At 38.8% G+C, this 7,983-nt stretch overlaps 1 long non-coding RNA gene across 1 annotated transcript; it reads right to left on the bottom strand.

Annotated features, from left to right (window-relative positions):
• Nucleotides 1-297: 297 nt before the first annotated feature.
• LOC135086352 (uncharacterized) lies at nucleotides 298-1,788 on the bottom strand. The gene is made up of 2 exons (XR_010260431.1): nucleotides 1,621-1,788; nucleotides 298-1,458 (listed from the first exon to the last, which is right to left on the bottom strand). It is a non-coding gene; the product is annotated as an uncharacterized LOC135086352 (long non-coding RNA).
• Between the last annotated feature and the right edge of the window lie 6,195 nt (nucleotides 1,789-7,983).

Raw genomic sequence — 7,983 nt, 5'->3', positions numbered from 1 at the left:
CTTAATCCGGTCTAATGTCTTTTCTGTACCTACATGTCCTATATTGTCGTGGTTCATTCGACATACCTGCCACCTAGCACCTTTAGGAACCACCCATCTTAACCCTTCTTTGCATGATTTTTGCTATTTTTTTAAAATAAATCAGGGCGATGTAATTAATGCTCTAGATTAAAGGAAAAATATTTTTAAAAATCCTTATGTAAATAAAAATATGTATTATGTAAAAAACAATATGATGGAAATTTACATCATCATGCATTGTCACAAATTTAGCTCAGTACTAAATAAAAAAAAATATTGTTTACTCAATCTTCTTTATTCTTTATGATAATTTAAAAAACAATTATTATTTTTATTTAAGCACAAATTGACGCCACATTTACTACACGAAATTGTGGAATAGCCTTTACATTTGGGAAATTTGCACCGGAGTGACCCACCTACTGTTGGCCAATGTTCAGCACCATCTTTTCTTATGTCTTTTGGAGGTGGTGGTGCTGGAGAACCTTTTCTTTTTTTTTATAGTAATTTCTCTTCTAGTAAACTGGTACTAGGACGACCTCTTTTAGCGTCTTTGGTGGGTCCTCTGTTGCATAGCACAAAAGCCAATTCATTTCTGAATTGGCCCATTGTAAGTAGACTCTTTTTGGGTTCACCTCTTTCTTGAGCATTTTTTTTATATATAATCCAAGAGTTTATAATAGCTAGATCAAATAAATGATAAAATATACGCAAGTACCACTTTTTAGACCTTATTGTTATATGATTTCTGCCCAAAAAGCTATCCATGAGATCTACTCCTCCCATATGTTTATTGTACTCTTGGACAATAAACGGGCAAGTAATATCAATTTTTCCTTTTATTGTCCTGTCATATCTATTGACTTTAGTTATCTTGTGCTAGGAAATTTGATTACTGACATGTACAATAATATACCAAAGAACTTATACAAATCACATTCTGTAACTGTTATAGATGAACTGGGATTACTCTGTATTATGTATAAATTTGTCTCCGCTACTAATGTTTTGATAAAATCTTCAGTGATAAAATATTTAAAACATTGATATGGAGTTTCTAGGTGTGATAGACCACCTGAAGCAGTAGAACTCCCCAAGAAAGTAATTTTATCTTCGTCATACACCAGATTCCTTTTTTTCCAAATCAAGCTTCTTTTGTCAAATAGAAAACTGGATGAAGACTGCAAATTGGATGAAGTTGATGGGTGAGAGGGTTCTTGATCTTCTGTTTCTACAAGAGGAGGATCAATGTCACAAGTTTCATCCACATCATCCCCATCATCATCATCATCGTCGTTCTCCTCCTGCAACACTCATAACTTCAACAGAATCGCGGTTTTCATCATCGGAATCTTGGTCATCGAGGTCATCTTCTGAGAGCCAACCGCCTTGTAACTTATTAAGATAATCTTCAATATCTCTTTCATTCAAGTTTCCCTAAAAAACAACAAAATAAACATTTACAAAAAAATGTTTGCCATACATTACAAGTGAAATTACTGCATAGAGATGTAAATTTCTATCACATAGTTTTGAGAAATTTATTCACAGTGTTTTGATATAAATTGTACATAAAACAACAAAAACATGAAAACAAACCTTATTTCCACTCATTTTCACTTTTACTGTATTTTATATATCCGTTTATTTCCATAAAACAAACTAAAATCTCGCTCCTTTTTTCCAGTCACAACAAACAGCGGAATGACAAGTTCTAGGCCTGGTAATTGACAGTGACGTTTGTTTTTTTTTGACAACTGCGTTTTGTTGTACGCAATAGTCGCTTAAAATGTTGCCGGCAACAACAAATTTACAGTACAAGGGTTTTGAGTACCTTTTTTTGTTGACTAAATATTATGATGGAAATTTCCGTCACCATGCAAAGAAGGGAATTATTTTTATCCCCATCAAAGTACCTAAACAGTTTATTATCCTTGATCAGATAATTTTCTTTAATATATTCAAGCCCCTTCGTATCCAAATCATTATTTAAAATGTTCCGAATTCTTAAAAGTTCTGTGTCACCTAATTGTAAAGTGAGAAGCCAGTCTTCATCGCTAATAGCCAAAATAGTAGGTAACTGTTCCGTGTCATTAATCTCAGAGTCTACAACCGGGTTTCTAGAGAGTGCGTCCGCGTGAGCCATTTTCGCGCCTACTCTATATTCTACGGTGCAGTTAAATTCTTGTAGCGCAAGCCACCACCGTGCTACGCGAGGTATGAGGTCGCGTTTCAAGAACGTTGAGCGCAGGGCACTACAGTCCGTGACGATCTTAAATTCTTTCCCGAGAAGATATACTCTAAATTTCTTTAAAGCACACACCACGGCCAAAGTTTCAAGCTCGTATGAGTGAAAATTTTTCTCCTCTGGGGTAGTTTGCCTACTATAGTACGCAACAGGTTTTAGGGGCTCATCACTATCGGGTGCACGCTGAAGGAGAATTCCCCCGATTCCTAGTCGGCTAGCGTCGGTGTGGAGCTCTGTGATTGCTGAATGATCATAAATCGCAAGGACTGGTCTAGTCACTAGTCTCGATTTAAGGTCGGAAAATGCTCGTTCTTGAGACTCTGTCCACTCCCATTTTGTGTCCTTTTTTAGTAGTCTGGTGAGTGGATCAGCTAGTTCAGCAAATCCTCTAATAAATTTTCGGAAATAACTAACAAGCCCTAAAAATTGACGTACTTTATGAACGTTGTCAGGTGGTGGAAAATCCGATACACACCGGATTTTCGCTTCACCAGGCCTCATTCCAGCAGAACTTATTTCATATCCTAAGTACTCTATTTTATTTTGCAGAAAGCTACACTTTGCCAAATTCAGTTTTAGATTTGCATCATCCAAAAGCTGTAATATCTCCTCGAGCCTTGAAAGGGCTTCATTTGGATCTTTACCGTATACTAATACGTCATCAATATACACGGTAGCTTTATCAAAACGCGCCGCCCCTAGGACATGGTTCATCATCCTCTGAAATACCGCCGGTGCGTTTGCTAATCCGAACGGCATGCGATTAAACTCGTATTGGCCGTCCGGAGTAACAAACGCTGTCAAATATTTACACTCCTCAGCTATTGGCACCTGGTAGTAGCCTGACATCAGATCCAGGGTGATGAACCATTCCTGCCCAGCTAGCCGACACACCTCATCCTCAATTATTGGCATCGGATACCTTTCCTTAACCGTTATGGAATTTAGCATCCGATAATCTATGCACATACGCAGCATCCCGTCCTTTTTTCGAATCAGGATTATTGGACTGGCATAATTTGAAACGGATTCCCTAATGACACCTGCTCCTAACATATCGCTCACCATGGTACGTACTTTTTCCCGTTCATGATGAGAAAGTCTGTACGGCCTGTAAACTACCGGTCGATCGCTATTTAATTCTATTTTCATCTGAGTAGCATCAGTACAACCTAATTCATTTAGATTGAAAGCAAAGCAGCGCTCATAGCGCCGTAAAATTTCTAATAGTCGAGACTTGTCTGTTTCAGATATTGACGGTCCCAATTTTATTTGGTGCTCGTCAATCTTACTAAAATCGGACTCTTCAGGATTGCTCAGTCCTGGTGAAGTCGTTACAACCAATCTTTTAACTACTTCTACTTTCTCTGCGCGAGAGAAAACAAAATTCTCCTGGACCAAACATGGAATTGTACACGGTGCTACCGTCACGTTCAATAAACCATTCTGTACTTTGTAAATGCCACCAAACACAATGTATTGTTCATTCGGCTTTCCTACGATTTTTGTTTCTACTTAAATGTTACCGGTATAAACATATTCTGTAGCTGCTTTAACACTAGCTGTACCATATAATTTACAATTTGCTATCATTCTGATCCTTATTGATTGCCGTTCCTCATCTTCGTAACTATTAGAAGCTATTTCCGCACCAACGTCAAAAAATTTCAAAGTAGTGGAATCTTTGTAAACTATAATGTGGGGTTGTTCGGAGTAAGTTTGACCTATTAGCATGGGCTTATCAAGCAAATGATCGTCAACCACCTTGCATGTAACCGTCGCGGCAACTCCATCAACGTTTAAGTTTAACAAAGCTGAGCCTAAGGACTGCACGAGTCCATTACCAAAACCTTTCATTATCGTAGGCACCCCGTCATGTGAAATTCCTAATTCGATAGCACTAGACTTTCTAATCAATGTGACTTCACTCCCAAAGTCTACGAAGGCTTCCAATGGTACTTCATTAATTAAAACTTTCTTAATGAATTTGTCATTTAAATTTGAATTAGAAATTCTCATTGTTTTTTGTACAGTGGTAGCCTTCGTAGTCTGCCCGTCCTGTTTTGATCGGCAATTCTCAGTTTTGTGTCCTACTTTGTTGCAAAATTCGCATTTGATCAAGGGTTTAGTACATTTTATATAGGGGTGTCCCCTTTCCTTACAATTATAGCAAAACAAAGCCGTGCTATGTAGGTTTTGTCGTGCGTTTGATCGAATTTGTTGACTATTATCATTAGAATTTATCGACTCATTAAAATGTTTATTTTTAAAAGATGTTTGATGACTGTGCTCGTTATTACTCAGTAAAAATTGTAAAAGCTGATCAGGTTCTGAACATCTTAAGGCAATCGCACTCTATTTGGTAGTTTTGTCGCTGAGCCCATGAATGATACAGTCGACAGCACGTTTCCCCGTGATGTCACATTGATTAATTAATGCGAGCTTTTCATAAAAATAATTTTCTATTGGCTCATTAAATCTACTCCTACGTTTTAGCATATCCTCCAAGGACTGGCCATAATTTTGTTCGCTAGGGAATGCCTTAATCAGTTTTTCTTGCCATTCAGGCCACGTAAAAAGAATAGTGTTCAAACTCTGGTACCAAGTTTTGGCCAGTCCTTGCAGTTTTTGCATTGAGAAGTGTATAGTAGTTCTCTCGTCCCAACCGTAGACAGATGCACATTCGTTCACCTTTCTGAGCCACACGTCCATGCGTTGACTTTTAACAGATGGGTCAAATTCTGGTAAGATATTTTTATGATCAAGTTTGCTATAAGAATGTGCACCATGTTCGGTCGGTTGCGACGCAGAACTATCTTTAAACGATTGAATAATCTTAATAACATCTTTAGAGGAAAATAAAGGGCTACATGACCTTGATCGTTCATGCTGCTGATGGTGCCGAGACTCGTAGCGCCTCTCGCCGTCGATGCGTCCCCGACGTTGCTCGCTGTCCCGTGACGCTCACGTCGCTCGCTGCCCGCGGGACGCCCGCTTCGCTCGCTGCCTGCATGACGTCGCTCTTGCTCCAACTTCTTTTCCCTCTGGCGAAGGCTTCTGCTGCGGCGGTGACCGCTGCTGCAGTGCCGGCTGCGGGTCCGGCTGTGAGGCCGGCTGCGAGGCCGGCTGCGTAACCTGCTGCGAGGCCGGTTGTGAGGCTGGCTGCGTATCCGGCTGTGAGGCCGGCTGCGAGGCCGGCTGCGAGGCCGGCTGCGTATCCGGCTGCGAGGCCGACTGCGTGTCCGGCTGCGAGGCCGGCTGCGTGTCCGGCTGCGAGGCCGGCTGCGTGTCCGGCTGCGAGGCCGGCTGCGTGTCCGGCTGCGAGGCCGGCTTCTCTTCGAAGGCTCGCACCGAGGAGACAATTTTCGCTTCTGACCTCGTTCGATCATCGGCACTTGAAGTACAGGGCTCTGACTTCGCGGCGGAGTCTCCAGTCGATGGGAGTAGCGGTTTTGATCATAACTTGTTCGTTCCATTGAACCATTAATCAATTTAATTCTATATTCTATTTAATCAATAATTCTTGAAACACAAAACTTTAGATAATATTAAAATACCTATAAATCAAAGTGCTCAAATTAATTTAATACAACGGAGAAATCACCAGTAAGAGGTTTAAAGTTAGTATAGCAGTAAAATAATTAAAAGTAAAATGTCAATGTGTATCCCAAAAAAATATTATAATTTTGTTATAATTAAACACAGAAATCAAAGTATTTTACTAGCCAGATTCGAACTGGGCCCTAATTTTTTTTTTTTTTATCATAAACAATATTTTATAAAACATAAAAAAAAATAACACTATTACTTACGTTGGTTATCCCGCTTCTGACTTGTAAGAGTTTCACCAATAAAAGTCTTGAGAATAGCACTTCAACACTTTATTTCACTTTTATTACCAAGTACAAGGCTTGAAGACACGACTGTTCACTGCCGCTCTCTCGCACAGAATGACCAACCTGTCGAGTCGTTTCGCCTTAAGTAAACCGGTACAGGAAGTTTCAACAGTCAATTGAATTACTCGGTAAATCAATTGAGTGCTATTAATTCATTGAAATAATTGATTTAAATAATTTTAACTGATAATATAATGCAATACGTAAAGAAAAGTAATATTTTAAATTAAATCTTTGAATAAAATAATAAAAACCTTACACTATCTATTACAGTAGTTATAATATCGTAATTGTCAACTATATTCAAGCTTACGAGACAAAATAAATTGTGTCAATTGAGAGGGAGCTGTTTTATTTACATTTTCTAATTTCACACAAGGAACGGTAACTCTTATAAATTTCTGCAAGCCGGACAACCTCTTTTCACGTGCAGACAATTCACCATCTTCTCAGTCTGCACCGGTGGCGGTTCAATTCCAGTCACCAAGCCGCCAGGAAAAAATCCTTTCTTGCAGTGGCGCCCCTCTTTGGTGTTTATTATTGCCACCCTTTTTGTAAAAGGTTTATGGGTGGATGGTTAATAAAAGAAGCGACATTGTTTGCTGACTATCCTCTCATACACTTTTGTTTAGTTATTTTATTATTGTAATTAGGGAATTTCTCATGTTGTGTGTTGTGTTTGTCCTGTATTTTATTTTTGTGGCCCACATTTTGTTAACAACATAAACTTATAACCTATTTAAAACAGAGCGTACTTACTCTTATTTATGAGGAACTACATAATGTTTGGTTATTTTGTTGAGTTGTAACGTTGCCGTTTGCTGTTTTTCACAAATTGATATTTCTTCTCGATATTTGGATTTAGGATACCACTAGCGACATCTATTGGCGGATTTAGAAGTTTGATTGAAGAAGGTTTGCAATAGATGGCGCTTTTTGCTCAGTCAATTCAAATATATTTTGATGAAACATTTCCTAGTGTTTTTATATTGATTATTCTATTTTTTAAATAGAATATTTTCAGTGTTCTGGAAATTGTTTTCATCATGGTTTTTATTAGTGTTTGCTTTTTATCTAAGCGGCGAAACGAAACGTCTCGCGATTGACATCGCGGCTGTCAGTTGAGCTGTCAAAAGACTTTGGAATTTTGGTCGATCTTGCGCAACCGCAATTTTATTATTTTCGGGAATGTGATTCCTTGTATTTCAAATCGGGTGATGCAAAATGCATCCACGATAATTTCTTGATGAATAAATAAAAATAACACACATGAGGTAAGTTCCCGTCGGAGAATTTATTTATTTTTTCGTGATTGATATTTTTCGTATTCCAGTACGTGGTATTTCATGTGATCGTTTCTTTCAGAAATTCCCTAAATCCTATTCGGATGAGGGTATTGGGTTGCTGAAGACTGCGAGTGAAGTTCGAATTAGCGAGCGGTCTTCGTAAGTATTTATTTCCCATTGCTGGTTTTTTTCATAACCTAATGCCACGTTCCACATGTGATGCTGACACTCTTATTTTTCGTTTCAGATGCGGGATTTTATAATTTAAACATAATATTTTGATGATATTTCATATATTTTAATTTCTCTTCATTTCGTATGAATTGTTTCTCCTTTCTAAACTGCTGATCTCTTCGCATTTCCTCCTTGTCATCAAACCTCTGTCTCTGCAAGAGTTTGAACGCTTACCTGTCGAGGAGATGCAAGAGCTTCATCTGGCACTGCGCGCTTGAGGCCGTGGAGGACGCTGCTTGTAACCTAAAAGTGTGCGAGACCCGTTGGACCCCGGAAGAAGAGAGGAACGTTCAGGGTA

This window comes from Ostrinia nubilalis, chromosome W (genome assembly GCF_963855985.1).
Source record: "Ostrinia nubilalis chromosome W, ilOstNubi1.1, whole genome shotgun sequence".
NCBI lineage: Eukaryota > Metazoa > Arthropoda > Insecta > Lepidoptera > Crambidae > Ostrinia > Ostrinia nubilalis.
Note: the sequence above shows the minus strand (reverse complement) of the source record. Positions and strands in the feature narration are given on the sequence as shown.